This window comes from Argiope bruennichi, chromosome 2, assembly GCF_947563725.1.
Source record: "Argiope bruennichi chromosome 2, qqArgBrue1.1, whole genome shotgun sequence".
Lineage (NCBI taxonomy): Eukaryota > Metazoa > Arthropoda > Arachnida > Araneae > Araneidae > Argiope > Argiope bruennichi.
The window spans coordinates 111,632,623-111,647,606 of NC_079152.1; the positions used below are offsets into that span (position 1 = coordinate 111,632,623).

Consider the following 14,984-nt stretch of genomic DNA (forward strand, 5'->3'; position numbering starts at 1 on the left):
TTTACCTTCAAAATTCCCAGTTGATTGTGCCACTTATAAAATAACTTTTCAGATTAAATAAATTTAGATGATGGAAAAAAAAGCAGTTAAACTTCTTAATTTTTATAGATAGCAAAGTTGAAATGTAATTTTTATTTTTGAGGTAGTTATATATTTAACAAATGCACTAAAAGAAAGTTCTCTCTAGAGCTATAATATAATGTTAAATGCATTTATTGATAGTTGAATATAAACAATAAAATAACCTTTCAGATAAATAAATTTGATTGATTGAAACGCCGATTAACTGCCTTATTTTCTTTACTGAAATTCAATTGTTCCTTTTTTGCGGCAGTTATACATCTATCAAATGCACTAAAAGAATGTTTTCTCCAGAGATATATTACAATGTTTAACTCATTTATATGAGGCTAATTGATTGTTGAATTAAAAAATAAAATAACCTTTCAGATTAAACAAATTTGGCTCATTGAAGAGCAATTTAGCTTCCTAATTTTTTATAGATTGCAACAATGAAATGTAATTGCTCTTTTATCAGCAGTTATATATCGATCAAATGTGCTAAAAATGTTCGCTCTACAGATATAACACAACTTTTAGCGTATTTATAAGCAGCTAATTGATAGTTCAATATAAACAATAAAATAACCTTCTAGATTAAATCGGTTAAGAAATACAGTTCAGTTTTCTAATTTTTTTATAGATTGCAAAGTTGAAATGCAATTGTTTCTTATTTTGCGGCATATTTTTATAAAATACACTAAAAGAAAGTTCTCTCCAGAGATATATTACAATATTTAACGCTTTTATACAAGGCGAATTGATTGTTGAATATAAAAAATAAAATAATCTTTCAAATTAAACAAATTTGGCTCATTGAAAAGCAATTTAGCTTCCTAATTTTTTATAGATTGCAAAGTTGAAACGTAATTGTTCTTTTAGAGGCAGTTATATAGTTATATATCGATTATTAGTTATATATAGTTATATATCGATTATTAGTTATATATAGTTATATATCGATTAAATGCGTTAAAAATGTTATCTCTACAGATATAATGCAACGTGTAACGTATTTATAAGCGACTAATGGATAGTTCAATATAAACAATAAAATAACCTTTCAGAATAAATAAATTCGGTTTATTGAGAAACAATTCAGCTTTCCAATTTTTTTATAGATTACAAAGTTGAAATGTAATTGTTCTTTTTTGCGGCAGTTATATGTCGATCAAATGCACGAAAAAGAGTTATTTCCAGATATATAATACAAAGTTTAGCGCATTTATACATAGCTAATTTATAGATAAATATTTACATAAGGTGAAAGTCTAGGATTTGTTTCCTAAATTTCCAGAAATTGAAAATGAGGCAATTCATTTTCACTCGATAATTTCAGAAAAATATTACTCGACAAATGCTGTAGGAAGAAGTGCCTTTAAATGTGATTTCTAGATTCTTAATAAATCTTTAGAAATTTATTTTATTTAAATGGAAATTAAAGTGAGTACAGTTACTACTTCAGAATATATTCAACACTATATTTTTTCACAAATTAGTGTTGATTTATTTTTTATTCTGTATCGTTCATGATTAAAAGTATATTTGCCATTAGAAGAGCAATTTATTCTGATGAAAGCAGTCTTTATTTAAAAATGATAAATTCAATAGAAATAATTACAGATCCATGTCAAAAACGTAGCTTGGTAAAACTGCAAAATGAGTACTTAAAAATGTTATTTTTAGAAATAACGGAATGCAGATTAAAGAAAGAATCAATTAAAAAGCTTTATATGAATCTTCATTGACAATAAACTAACAGCGGCACGTCAAATTGTCATTTTCCGATTGCAATTTTAATGTATGAGTTGAGGGGCGGGTTCATCCAGTGTTTTAAGTACATTGAGTGTTTTAAATATTGCTATTCTCTAGCTGAAAATGATGTTGTATTTATAATTAAAAATATTGGAATCTTTCAGCAAGGCGTATGCGCAAAATCCGTATTAATGCTTCGTTTTACACAGAATGCCTATTACTTTCAAATTAAATACGCATCCGCCTTAAAAGAAATATACATCATTCATAATTAATGTACAAAATGCCCCTTTAATAAGAATGGTAATTATATTATAAGTGCATAATAATGTAATTATTTCATATTAAATATGATGATTAATTAATCAAATTTTGCTCTCTTTACTTGATTCGGAATGTTGTATAATTTGTTATAGAAGGCGAAGCATTTTCATCTTACTGCTGAACAATCTTTCGGGAATTATTTTTGACATCTGCAAGTTTATGTTCTTAAGCCTTTCGACATCAAACGAATGCTTTTAACATAAGTCTAATCTCATTTTCTTTGCATTCATTTAGTTCCAAAAGCGGATTTATCACTCTCTTTCTTTCTGCCTTTTAGGCGTAATGATTGTATTATATTCTTATCTATCAACTTCATGTCTCCCTAAAATGTTTAAAAGCCCTTTAGCGTAATTCCAACTTTACACTTGAGAAAGCAATGACATTATGGGGGAAAAAAACCATTGACTTTTTTAAAAACATTGGTGAAAATTAGATAAAAAGAAATCGTTAGGTGCAATGCTATTAAATATTTTATAAATAAAATATATTTTATACATAAAATACTTTAAGAATAATATTTTATGTTGAAATGTAAAGAAAAGAATACCGATTGAATTGTTTTCTAATAGACTATCAAATGAATTTGTTTCAATAAAATTATTAGATTACTAATTAAAATACTGTTTTAGAGATAAATTTGTAATGAAATACCCTTCATGTTTCAAACGAATTTCAAGAAAAGAAAATGGAATAAGATCTTTTGAACTACTTAGTGGACTACCATGCACTTTTCCCGTTTCTTACATAATAAAATATTATTTATTTGAGATTTAAACGTAAAAATATAAAAATTTGTATTATATATCAGATATATTATTTGTCAAATACAGCAAATGTAATAATCCAGTCCATTTATTTAAAAAAAAAATCTGCTTAAAATTTGTCATATATTTTAAATCAAAATACTACTTAAATAATCTATAAATGATAAGTAGTTTGAAAGTAGTATAATTTTGAGATATTTGAGGAAATTTTATTTGATAGGGGGCAGATAAGGAGATTGTTATGACTTTGTGTTTACAATATCTCATATACAAAATGAGAACTTATATTACCGATTTATAATCTGTCCGTATCAGAAATCAAGAAAACAAATTCAGCAGCATTTAAATTAAACCTATATAGAGAGCGAGAAATGTTTCAGTATAAAGTTGATATAACATTTCATAAAATCATAACGTACGGCTTTCTCTAAGTTATTGATGGAATTTCAAAACTCTTTCAAATTCAAATTCAAATTCCAATCTTTCATTCAAATCTCTTTTTTGTAATTATCCCTCCCCCCCCCCAAGTCATTTCAACACCATTAATCTCACTTAAATTTATTTCAAGCCCCAGAATCAACTCTTTATTTTAAATGACCATAATAAAAGACAATATATTTTTGTGTTCGAAGTAATTGAATGAATCAAGAAGAAAGATGAAAAAAAAAGAAAGAAACTGATGAAACTTAATATTTTTCGATTAATTTCAATAAAGTTGCAAATTTTAGTTCAAATGTTAGTTATCTAAAATATAGAAGGTATGATTATTGTTTCGATATAAATATAATATTTTATGATAAGAAATATCATTCGTTCTTGATTTTCTTCATAAAGTTTCGTGCAAATTCATTGAAAAACAAATCATTTCTCATAAAGCATAATGTGAAAATGCCATGTCATTGAATATTCAAAAATGCATTAAAAGTGATATTAAATTTAATGTATCAAAAATCATATCAAATTTCATCAAATCTCAACTCTTCTCACAACTTTTTGTAAGTTTAAAATGTTGTAAACCTTCCCAGTCGTAATTCTTACCTGTAACACAACCAGCTTTCAAAAGACCATTGATTAACAATTTTCTGACCCGTATGAAAACTCATACAATTTATTCAAAGCCGCCTCATATTTATATTATTTAATAAGTGTTTGAGCGCTAAGCATGAATTCTCTTTTGACATTTCCACATTTTTCTGAGTGTTATCTCTAAGATATGTCAAGATTGCTGGTTAAGATATTTTAAAATGTTCCTTATAAAGTTGTTTCTTGAAGATAATGCTCATAAAAAATGAAATATAAGTTAATCGCCGAAATGTCCTTTAACCGTGTGGAATCTAAAGCTAAGAAAAAAAATTCTTTTGAGAAAAAATGAAATTGTAATTAAGATTTTACATTTTCTTTAAATAGTATTAGGACAAGAAAAATTATTGTTTTATCATTGAAGTAAAAAAAAAAAAGCATTTATAGAAATGGGACTAAAATTAGTTTTTAAATTTTTTCATTCTGTAATTATTTCTATTTAGACTTTTTGACTCTATAACTTTTTACTCGAATAGAATATTCTTGTTTCTTCCAATAAACTGAATTTAAAAAAAAAATTTCTATTGTATATAAATTTTTTTATTTCCCTGTACTACTATTAGCAAATGAGTTATTTATTATCATTGGACTATGTATGATTTAAACAGAAATACAATTTTAGAAAAAACTATTTTTACATGACGGAAAATATAAAAATTGCTTACAGAAAACTAATTATATTATACATAGAAAATGCACCTTTTATAAGTTCTAATTAAAACTAAGCCGATTATATCTTTCTTTTAGCTTGTTTCATTTAACATTTAAAAAAGAAAACATTAAGTTTTTGCTTCAAACATCAACATGCCTGAAATTCCAGTGCGTTAAATTAGTTACAACTTTTGTTCTCAAACAATTTGAAAAAGAGTTATGCAACAGTTAAATGCAACAGGAAAGGCCTAATGTTTAATTAACTCAAGCTTGCGAAGACTGGTTAAAAAAATGAAAACACAGAATAAAAGTAAGAAAAAAATACAGTTATTAAGGTTATTACATCGGCTACTAGTATGAAAAAAAAGAAGAAGAAGAAGAAAGGCACTGTCATCAAAAAGTAATGAAATGCAAAAGCATATGCATAACAGCTTTGTCCTTAGTTGCTCTAAAAAGAATGCTATTCTTTCTAATACTTACGTTTTTTTTCCTCTCTCTCTGGGCTTTTATTTCGTTTCTTTTCGTACTGTTCCTTTAACGATTGCATTGCTTTTTCTTAATTACAGTCGTCACTATGAGAACTTTAAATATTATTCATGGTTAAGGCAGAGTTTTATCTTTATGTTTAACCTTTAGAGTTCTTTTGTTAAGCCTTTCGCAAATGATTCTCGAATTTTTTTAAGTACTTTACATTTTCTATTCTAAAACTTTTTCAAAATGCAGATGAAATATTAGAAACATTACCTTCCTTCTTTTATTTATCTTAATATGAGTTGTATAAAAAATTTTTCAGATATGATAAATGAAAACTATTCAAAAAATATCATTGTTATTTACTGCGATAAATATAAGAATTCTTATTTTTCAAATTCTTTAGTTTATTTTTATTTTGTTTATTTATGCTTTATTTCAGAAAGAGAAATAAGAGAAACAAAAATGTGTAAGAGAAAGAAAAAAATTTTTTTCAACATATTTCTTGGTAAATTTTTATATGAAGTAAATAAAAAATTTTAATCTGCATTTCATGAAGTAAGGAGTATGAAAATGTTAAATAATATCAGTTTAACTAAGCATTTTTCATTTTTTTTCATTTATTAAAAATACATAAGCATATATGAAAAATATTGAGCTAAAGTAAGAAAAAGAAATTTGGAATCGTTTTGTTCATTGTTGAATAGTTGTAAAATATTTCTTGTGCGAAAGTAAATACATTCTTTGAATTATGAATTAAAAAATGATATGATATTATTCTGAAATTTCTTTCAAATTAAATTACAAGAATCGACAAATTGTTGGAAAAGTAGAATTTTAAACCAAAATAAAGCTGTTGACTTTACCGTGAAATTAAAATGTCAGTTATTTTGAAAGGTCGAGAGTTAGCAAGGTATTCACTCTAATTGTGGTCCTATAGTTAATTCTTAAACCTTTAGGGACAGATTTATTCATTCAGTTGATAAAATACTTTAAATAAAATAAGAAATATTTTAATAATCTTTCAGTTAAATAAATTCACTGTTGAAGAAATTAAGAAATTTTAATTTTTATACAGTTTCCTGATCGTTGTCATGTTTAGACTGATTCTTTTATTTTATTAACTAATAAGATTACATAGTTATTTTTGGAAATGCGCTATGCTATTAATTCAATTAGACAGCAAAGAATACTTGAGAGTCTAAAAGAATCCTTAAGGTACTTGTGGATTGTATTTAATTTCTGCAATGAATAACAATATATTTGTAGAATTTAACTCCAGGTTATAAGTTTAAAAAGAATATTCCGCATATCTACGATCAAAGCTGACAATTTGTAAAGCTTTGAATATCCTTATTATAGGCGAATAAATAACGCTTTCGGTGAAATGTTGAACGTTGATTGGTATATTTGTCTTAAATGGTGATAATCTTTAATTTTCTTAAATAATGATATTCAAAGTTTTATAACTCGTTTAGTTATAATCAGAGGAAAGAGTGGATCTTTGTTTTGTTAAAATGTTAGAATGTCACGATTATTTTACTAATTAACACGGCAAATAATAATATGATAATTATAACAGGGCATTTACATAAATATATATATTTTATGGGTTTTTCAATACATTAATTAACATAAAATACAATTATTTACGTCATGTACAGCATTTTATTTTCAACTAGAAATACATGCTTTTCGCGAACGGTCTAGAAATTAAATATAGAAACAAGATTGGAATAGACACCCTGCCCATGTAGTCCAAGTTCAAAATTCCTTCTTATCAAATATATGGTGAGCTAGTTACATTTGAATGTGAAGAGTATTTAGTCTACACATAAGATTCATTAGAAATGCAATCACTCAGAAAAGTTAGGCTTTTACTTTTAACCAAGTAAATAACGTGTCATGCAAGGCATAAAACTTATGATAAAAACATATTCGTTCTGCAAGTATAGTAATAGCGTCAGTGTGTAAAACTGCATATTTTATATTTCAATTAGATAATAAAAACAGGGATGTAATTTTAAATAATATAACTGATGCTTCACAAAATTTTATTTTAATTTAATTTTATGAATGTGAGAGAAGTCATATTCATACAGCTGTAATATTTATATGTTATTATATATTAAAGCTATATAATGTAAATCTAAGAGTAATATTTTTTTAAATAATTATCTATAGTGTTTAAGACGTTATTCATGCATTGAAAAGGAATATTGTTCAACAAGAATAATAATCTTCCTGATTTAATAATGAAGAAAATTCAAATTCAAAATAAATTGTAAATTTAAATTACAAATATTTGAAGACAATTCATATTATTTTTTTAAGAATTTAAAATTTAGAACATCATGCAAATTATTGTCTTTAATTAGAAATAAAAAAATGTAATTAGAATAATCGGAAACAATTATATAGCATTTTCCAAATACAATTATAAATACTGGAATTCTTTCAATATAAGCTAATATATTTCAAAACATAATAGAAAAACATGCCTTTTAGGGAAACACTATTTTAAAGATTCTATGCTCTTAATCACATCAAACTGCTTCATTTAAAATCGTTAAATAATGAAATGAACGAATTTAATTTTACTTGATTGTTCCTTCTTGAATTGTGTTTCATTGCCTTAATTAAAATAATTCGAATTTACGGAGATATTCGCTCGAGTCATAAGAAAGTCAAACGGATTCATTCGAATGTTTTAAAATTGCTCAGTGTAGAATAAAAACGTAAATTTCATTTACGTAATATTTTCAATGATTTCAATGAAAAGAATTAAATAAAAATTGTGGAATTATTAGCATTAAACTTATTATCTTACTGTTATAAAAAAATCGTTTTCTTCATAATGATTATCGATTAATAAATAATAAAACTTGCATGCAAGATCTTAAAATAATTAACTAAGAAAAAATCCTTAAAGGATATTAGATAATTATTAACATTAAAATATTCCTCACAGAATTCGTTAAAATAAAGAATGTATTAACTGTTTATTTTCCATAAAAAAAAGGATGGATTTTCATGAAGCATTTATTAAAAATTAATTTCTAAAAGCATATTTTTCTTGTTCGTTTTTTTATTTGTTAAATTTATAAAAGTAATATTAAACTTTAGTTTCTCTGAAAATGTTTTTAGTACTAATGCTTTAACAGGAATTTTAGGAACAACAAGAAAATATTTATTAGAAAAATAACTTTAACGTTTATTTTAGATGTTTGTAAAAATTGAATCAAATTAATAACTCCGAAACTAATCGCCTTAATTATTATTTATTTATGGAAACAATTAACATTAATATCTTCTTAGCATTACTTTATAGTAAATAAAAGTTTCCATTCCATCATTATTTTCCATTCTAACTCCAGTTGTCACTGGAAGCAAACTATCTCTCAAATCTCAATAAAATGATGCAATAAAAGGATGCAATATCGAAGTGAAATATAAATATTTCACTTCGAAAAATATTATATTTTACAAAATATATTTTAAAATATATACTAGTTGCAGTTCCACTATTAGTATCAGAATATTTTTACTATCCAAAATTTTTTTGTTTGTTTATTTGATGTTAAATTTATGATTAGATGTAGCTAGAGTACTAAATGGTGGCTTTCCGGAGAAAGAAATAGAATTAGCTTTTTCACAATGCATTAAATATAAACACATGATAAATTAGATCTAATCATGGAACAATTTACAAGAGCCGTAAATTGGAATTGGTTTATTTGAAATATCCTTTATTTTGAAATCAATATTATTTGAAACATCCAATACTAATATTTTTTTAGATTTTGCCTCTCAATATATGCAATATCCCGCATTATTTCTTGATTCATTTATTATATTACTAGCCGCCTTTGGCGACAAGCCGGTTCGCCAATCTTAATGTTCGTTAAAATTTTAATAATTAAATATTTTATGCAATTTCTACTATAATAGCTTCTTCATCAAAATATTTTAAAACTTCAAAATTTGATTATCATATAATTCATTCATAATATTATAAAGGCCTTCAGTCATAACGTAATATGTATCTCTCTCATTTTCTGTTAGCACCCGTAGAATTTATGCTTTAAATTAAAGTAGAAAGAATTAATCTTCAATTAATATAATAATATTTTTTACTGAAACAAAGCATTTTTTTTATAATCTGATTACTGAAAATAGAGTCACTCAGCGTTTAAACTTTATGGGCACTAAAGAATATCTTTTTAAATTTATGTAATATCTCAAGAGTTGGTCAACAAAATTTTCTTAGATTCATTATGAGCAGATCGATTCATTAACAATGTTTAAATTTAAATGCATCAAACACTAAGAAAATAAAACGAATCGTTTAAAATAAACGGTTGAAAACAGGTTTTAAAAAAACTACTTAAAAACGATGTACTTAAAACTATAAGCATATACAAAAAATATATAACTAACATAAATACAATTTACTTACAAAAGCATGCAACTAACCCAAAAATAATTTAAATCATCCATTGATAACGTTGTCAATCAGAACAGAATGCGCATGCGTGAATTTTCTTCGCCGGTTACGTAACGCAAATACGTGATATTTTCTACGCCAGTTGGGGTAACGCTATGCGGATTAGAAATTTTTAATTTCCTTTATTCTGTTTTATTTTAATTCAAAAGTACTTCAGAATGAATCTGAAAAATTGATTCATTAACAATGTTTAATTTTAAATGCATCAAACATTAAGAAAATAAACAGAACCGATTGAAATAATCCGCCGAAAAATTTTAACCCTAGCCTTATTACTGTTGGGAGAAAAAAAAACTGAAGCCTTTCTTGTTTGGCGCTGGGGATAATGGAAGATTTTTTTGGCGGAAAAGTTGGCGGTGGGGAAAATGGAAGATTTTTTTTGGCGGGAAAGTTAGTTTTTAATTAATAATTAAAATTCTAATTAAAAATTCGAAAAAAGAAACCCCAGGTGCACATTCCCAACCTCCAAGGTATACATGTACCAAATTTGGTAGCTGTATGTCAAACGGTGTGGCCTGTAGAGCGCCAACACACACACACACACACACACACACACACACACACACACACACACACACACACACACACATTGAGCTTTATTATAAGTATAGATATGACTTTAAAAATACAGTTTCATTTTCTTTCGTTTGCTTTTCTTTTACAAAATCTACGAAGTATGATGAGTCATTAAATTAGAATGCATCAAATAGTCAGGGCAGATTTGCTAAATTCAAAAGATAGAGTAAAGATACTATCGATAAAATAAAGAATACTAAAGAGACAGAAAAAGAGAATAGGATAAATACTAGCATCTTTTTGTAATACCAAAGAGATTGAAAAAGATAATAAGATTGATACTAAGAGGGAATAAAGATACTAAAGTGATAGAATAAAGTATTCAATTCTTCTTGCATTACTATTCGAAATTATTTTAATCAAAATCGATAGTTCATAGAGCTTTCGGAAAAATAACATATCATACCATAAACGTTTTCTTTTTTTTCACCCATTACATTTTTAATGCCCTTATATCCGTAATTTGAAGTAAGAAAATTTCTGAAAAATAGGCTTACATATATATACATCATGTATTTCAATAGCAATATACAAGATGTTCACTTTAGGTATAGACATATAGATGACTTCTAAATGGTTATAAATGAGAATATGAATCGAAACTTTTAATGGCGTGAATTATATTCTATGTTAAATTATTCTATGTTATTATTAAGAATTATATTCTTTGTGTAACCAAAAGATGTATTTCTGCAAAAATAATGCCCTAGATTTTTGTACAGTATACACATTCTATTAATCATATTTAGAACAAGATTTTTAAAATATTAACATCATTAAAAAAATCTTTCATTCTTTATCTATTTATGAAATTTAGAATATCAGAATTTTAGATAATTTTAGAGGCCCCTTGGAGGAAGATCCTAAAATCAACGTACGATGTTTCTTCTAGGAAGCTATTTGATTCACCATTTTATCAATTTAGATAAAATACAAAGCTTCGTAATTTAATGAATTTCAATCACAGATCATTGGATTTGTTTTGTGTGTTTAAATAGCAAGTGCGTCAAGAATGTTTTACTAAACATGAATAGGGCACAGGTAATTTTTCAGGAGTACGTTTATCGCCTGAAACAATATATAGTTACGAATCTGTGATACTACTTCCTTTCCTTCTAGTTTCATAGTAAGAAGACAGTTTTACAGATATTTTAATGACTGTTGAATGAATGCAAGGTTAAGGATCTTCTGGTCTTGGCCACAAAACTTAGTGGCAAATTTCGTGACAAAAATGAAGGATCTCTAATATTTGATATTTTTGACGAAATCTGCACTAAGACTCGAGTTCCGCAGCGTGTTTTAGAAGAATCGATACTCTGTCATGGAAGCTATAAAAAGCGGAGGGGCACAGACGAGTGAGTTCTCGAATAGACAGAGGCAGTAATTGGGTAAAGTCTCTCTTTGCAGCTTTGATTTTAAAGAGCGTAGTTCTTTTTAAGTGCTTTGCTCTATTGCGGTTTCTTAAAGACGATGTCTGTTGTTGTATAATGTAAATGCTGTTCTTCTGTGCTCTACGACTGTGTTTTCCCTTGCAGAATAAAGCATCACTATCCCTTACTGATCTGCTGGATTCTTACCTACCTGACAGGAGTTTTCTGAAACAATATGATCATTTAGAACATTTTTCTTATCAAAAGTAAGTGTTTATCTCTCTCTAATAGTTCAAAAATCAGCCACTGGGCGATGATTATACTAGACATTAGAATGGAGCTAAAAAAAATCCAGTTTTCGAAAAGCAAATTCTAATATTTGAAAAGTTATGTATTTATTTGAATGCCAACGAAATGGAGAAAATGTTATAAAAGCTTTATATTGATTCTTCATTTCGCGCAAAAGGGCTAAATTTTAAAGGGAAAAAAAATGCAAAAACCTAAAAAAAATTTTTTTTTTACGTAAACATTATCCAATTTGGCATTCCTGTTACCTTCTACATATTTTCTTTGGTTACATGAGGACTGCAAAATTACATTTAAAATTCATACACTAAATTTTTAAATTCGTGTAAGGTGGTAAAATTTTAGAACATAAGCTTTTAAAAAATTGGCTTTTAATAGTATTTCCCTGGGCGTCACTTGAGAAGCTTCGGGTATGGTGTATGATTCTCTTCACTTCTATGGGTAGAGAAATGGTGTGGGGTCATTATCCTCTATCGATGACGGGACATGCGTCTATGGGAAGGTTTGTACATGCCTGGCGATGGCCCTTTGGTTTCAATTATAGTTCCCTCTTATGCTATCGTTCTTTCATATATGTTTGTTTAGAACATAAATAATTAAAAGGTGCGACTCGCAATAGAAAATAACATTGCATGTTTTGAAAAATTAAGAACAAAAACTAAATTGGAAAAAGTCGGACGTTCCACATCCCCGTAAGCTCTAAGGTTAAAGAAATCTAAAAATATTTTTTTTAGAAAAAGTCAGCCTTATTTTGATAAGATTCTGTTAACTATCTCGATAATCTTTTTTTTTTCCTTTGAAAAATAAAAAGTATGCGTTCAAATTGTTCTTGCCAAACTAAGTTAAAATCGCGAAGACGTAATGACCATTTTATACTTTTGACTCTTTTTGTGCTCTAAAAATTTCCCCTTAATAGTTTAACTTATTTCAACATCCTGCGCCAAAAGAACAGAATATTAAGAAGAAAAAAAAATAATTACTTCATCCATAAAGGTAGTCCGGTCATACTAGCAACATCAACGTAGTTCTTTTTCAAAAACACGGGGTCGTTTTTGTACACGCAAACATTTTTATGGGGCCTAACTATTTGAAAGAGTTGAAAGGATCCGTAATATACTTCCTTTTTTAGCACTCCAAAACTGTTTCATGAAATGGAGAATCTACGAGGAAAGTAAAATAAAACTTGCGAAACTTCAACAGTTGTTTTTCTCTAAGAGGAAACTTTACTACCGTTTCATTTCTACTATTATTTTACCTCCAGGGGGAAATCTTTTCTGCCTGCCTTCCCCCCCTTTCCAAGTAAGTTTATTCCCTGCTATTCTCTTTATTTTTTTTGTTTATATTTTTATCTTATCTGTGCTGTATGCCCTCCCTGTTTCGACCCCCCCTCATTTTTCCACCCCGTTCTTTCTTTCCATTTCACATTTTAGCTTTTCTTTTAAACCTGACGAAATATAGATTGAAGCTGGGGTGGCGGAAGTAGTGTATACAGAGAGATGTGTAGCGGCTTTTGCTGAATCGGCCTTATCTCGGTCCGATAGATATAAGGGCGTTGAAGGGTAAAATAATAATAAAAAAATTAAAAGAAACTAAATTTAAAAAAAGAAAGAAAAGAAGAGAGGCGGGGGCTGTTTAGGAGTGTTTTTGGTCTTCTGCGGAAAGGGTGGTGAAATATTGATTATGATGAAGACCGCTTTCAACATCGATACTAAAGAGGGATATTCCTCTTTTTTATTATTATGTTCTAAAATGCTTTTTAAACTTAGCAATACTAAAACTTTTTCCTCCCATCTAATTTATTGATGTGTGATATTTTGTAAACTCTATAAAAAGCGATATAGAAGAAAATGATGCTATTAAGTTAAAGTAATAAAAGAGCAAAGGAAGCGCAACATATGGTCGTGAGATTGGTCTATCATTTTGATTAAACTTCAGTGAGTAAAATAGCGTGGGGAATAAGATATGAGAGTCCGAGGTTTACTGAAGGATACAGAAATAACTTTATCTGTGTGACAATTGCTTGCAGATATAAACTTCAAGATTATGATAGAGGAAGATACAACAAATTAGTTTTTCATCAAAGTTAAGCTATAATATTACGTGCTTGCATGTATTTTAATCAGCGACATCTATTGGTAAACATGCGAAGTATCTATATAAACGACAATGGTTTTTGGTTTTACCAATTTACTATTACTTTATTGTTATCATTCTGGAAGTTTTTCATTCAGTATTAGTGAATTATTCAGTGTATAAAGACCCCAATCATGGACGCTCCAAATTGCATTTTCGACATTCATCGCTTTATTTTGTTTGATTTGAAGAAATCTGCTGCCGAAGCCAATCAGACCATTTTAGAAACTTATGATGATACTCCTCCGTCATTTCCCAATTGTCGCTTTTGGTTTCAACAATTTAAGAGTGGCGATTTCGATGTCAATGACAAAGAACGGCCTGGAGAAATAAAAAAAAAATCGAAGAAATTCAATTACAAAACTTATTATAGGACGAAAATTAGAGAAAATCATAGAAAATGATGGAAAATATTCTGAGTGATATATATTGTATCAATTTTTCTAAATAAATACCTTTTTAAAGTGAAAAAAAGAATGATCAAAATACATGCTAGCACCTAATAATTGGCTTTCTTACCAACACAGTGGAATGGTATCTTTGTCTTCTTGAAAAACGGCTGGGGCACAAGAAATATATATGGTTTTTTATATAGTAATTTTTACATAAATAATTTTAAATCAATCGATAAATGATCAATAAATTTAGTAAAGGAGTTTTTTATATGGCTTAAAAACGATTTCTAAAAGGAAATGATTCAGAAGTGATTTCTTTACTGTTAGTGTGAATTTGTGGCAAAAATTATTTCTGTACCTCTGTAGTAAATATAATTTTTTTTTCAAATAAAAGTTACTCCGAAACTGTATCTGCACCATTTAAAGAGAAAATCGGTTTTTGTACCATCTTAATAAAGTGGTATCTCTATTTTTAGAATGAGGTGATATCTCTGTGATACAAAATTTGAAGTTAAGGGAGCATATACAATGCATATATTGTATCATCTTTTTTTACTGCTATAATTTTAACTTCGCCGATAATCCATGGATT

At 27.3% G+C, this 14,984-nt stretch overlaps 1 protein-coding gene across 1 annotated transcript in view; it reads right to left on the reverse strand.

Moving 5' to 3' along the window:
* Window positions 1-14,984, reverse strand: part of LOC129989419 (sushi, von Willebrand factor type A, EGF and pentraxin domain-containing protein 1-like) — a 520,410-nt gene that overhangs the window by 405,940 nt on the left and 99,486 nt on the right. The gene's annotated exons all lie outside the window — the stretch shown is intronic.